Source organism: Pleurodeles waltl, chromosome 2_1 (assembly GCF_031143425.1).
Source record: "Pleurodeles waltl isolate 20211129_DDA chromosome 2_1, aPleWal1.hap1.20221129, whole genome shotgun sequence".
In the NCBI taxonomy this organism is placed as follows: domain Eukaryota; kingdom Metazoa; phylum Chordata; class Amphibia; order Caudata; family Salamandridae; genus Pleurodeles; species Pleurodeles waltl.
The window spans coordinates 115,978,269-115,981,042 of NC_090438.1; positions in this window are offsets into that span (position 1 = coordinate 115,978,269).

A 2,774-nucleotide genomic window follows, 5' to 3' on the forward strand; every position below is an offset into this window, starting at 1 on the left:
ACCATTGTGACCTTCTGAAAGGTAAACCACTTTTGCATGATTGTACATACACCTTTACAGCCAGGCCCTTTGACCGGATGCATACAGTCCATACAGCCTGGTACCATAGTGTAGACTACATTCTAAGGCTTAGGTCACAACAAAAGGGCTGGCATGTGTGTCACTGAGAGCTTCCACTCTGGGGGTGTATGGACATGTGGACTTCTTAATGCAATATCATACTCCATCTGATTGAATCTGTGTGATATGTACTGCCATCACAGGACACATCTTTTGCTATATGTGGCACTGTTATAGGGATAACATCAACATACCATTGTATATCTTGTTTGATTGGACAGATGTAAAAAAGCTGGTGATTCACATATCAAATTGTCTTCAGAAGTAACCAACTATTTGCACTGTTATTGTGTCACATGTGAAATAGGCCTGTGCAGAGCAAGCATGACTTATGGAAAAGTGACAACAGATCTGTGTGAGTGAGGGTCTGTCATAAGTAAATGACACACATTGATAATGCGGGTCAATGGGAAGAAGTATCCGGTCGGGGGCTACCTCAGTCACCATTCCAAATGTAGTCCATCTAAAAGCAATTAGGGCTACTATTGGTTCAGGAAACTCATTTTTGGAACATCCAAGGATCTGCAGGTCTACAGGGAGATTACCCTGTGTATCAGTTGTATTGTTATAGTAACTCTGCCCCAGCCTGGACCATGGCCCATAATGGGAAAAACTCATTGTCAGGCTTTGCTCTCTGCAGGCTGAGCATACTGATCCCACATGACCATCACATTTCCACCACTTCAATACATAAAAGTACATATTGTGGCCATCCAAATGTCACAATGTAAGCAGGATTCCCTCTGAGGCTCATAGGCACATTGTAGTGTGTGGGGATAGAAAGGATGGAGTTAAACAGAGTAAACAAATCTATGTAAGATAGGTACCTGTTCCTCTGGTGAGCCAAAGAGTTGGCCATACAGGAGAATCACTTTTTCGACCAGTACCTCCATCTCCTCTGGAGAGAAGGCAGGCCTGACCTGGCATGATTGCTCCCAAAGGTGGCAAACAGCAGATATAGTGCAGGAGGTGTTCATAGCAGCACTTTCAGAAGGCAAGTGAGTAATTTTTTAAAACATGGTGTACATGTACGCCACATACAGTCATCAGCATAGACGGGCACAGCCATTGGCCCTATACTATCACAATCACCAATGTTAGCCTATGGCTGTGTCCGTCGTGGATGAAACCGCCAACCGTGCAGTCGACTTCCATCGGTGGCGGCAGGTTCTGAATGTCCAATTTGTGAGGCAGACATCTGCCATTTTAGCAGTTGTAAGTACAGTATTGGTGACTGTTAAGTGTGTCACGAACACTCCAAATGAGGGCTCACATGTTTACATATGGACTACTCCATTGCCATGTGGTTTCCAGGACACAAATCATCTGTGTAGTGCATTACTGTGCAGTAGGGCAAAATGTGCGTGGTGCACTGTACACGCAGTTGACAGTTTTTGACCTCAAATATCTGAAATTAACATAATTATGCTAAGAATACATTACTGAATGTATAATTTGCACATTTATGTTACAAACACATGTGAAGGCCACAATGGGGATTATTGGTGGATGTTGGACAGTGTACAATTAACATGTGTATAATGTGTTATGCTTTCTGACATTACTTTTGGTTGACTTTTCACATATGTTACTGTGGACATTGGGGCCAATGTTAGAAAGCTGTTTTCGGTTCACAAGTAGGCACCCTGGGATAGGGAGGAGAAGACAGCCTGCAGTGTACCAGCCATTTCCAAACCTTCAAACCATGGAAGAAAGGGGGTAATCAAGAAGTTTTGTTTGAATAGGCAAGCAATACAGGATTTATGTCATCAGTTGGAGTCTGAGCCCATGCCTCAAAACACTAGTCCTACATGTATCCCGCCAACTGTGAAACTTATGGCAGTGTTGCATTTTCTGGCCACAGATTCCTTTCAATATACTGGGGCTATATCTGGTGGTAAGTCACAGCCAATGTTCAGTGTGTATTACAAGACATGCTTTCAGCAATGATGAAACACACTGACAGCTGCATCCGGTTCCCCAGACGTGAAGATTTAGCCAATGTGAAGCTTGACTTCTATGGATGCGGTCACCTCCCACATGCGGTTGGAGACATTGATGACCCCCACATTGCCTTAGTACCACTGCAAGCCAGGAAACAAGCCTATCAGAAGAGGAAGAAGTTCCATTCTATCAACAGGCAAATTGTCTGGTTACCGAATTTGTGTATCTCAAACATTTGTGCACTGTTCCCTGGATCAGTCCATGATTCCTTTGTTCTGCAGAACAGTACCATACCCCAGCTGATGTCACAACTACTACCAGAGAGGACCTGGCTTGTTGGTAAGTATCGTCTGTCTTAACTTTGCGTGGGTAATGTCAGTTACTTTGATCAGAAAGTGTGTGACTTATTGTAGCCCTTATGTCTGTCTTCCAAATAGAAGACTCAGCATATCCAAACCGCCCTTGGTTGTTAACACCACTGAGGAATCCAACTACGCAAGGGGAAGTCCGCTTCAGTGAGGCCCAGGGAAGAACACAGCGGCCATTGGAGCAGGCTTTTGAAGGCCAGATTCACATGTCTGGACAAGACTGGGGAGCCCTCCTCTACTCACCCGGGAAGGTGTGTCAAATCACCTTGGCCTGCTACATGCTCCACAACATCGCCCTGCGACAGAACATCCCTTATATCGCAGAGGATGGAGCCCAGGAAG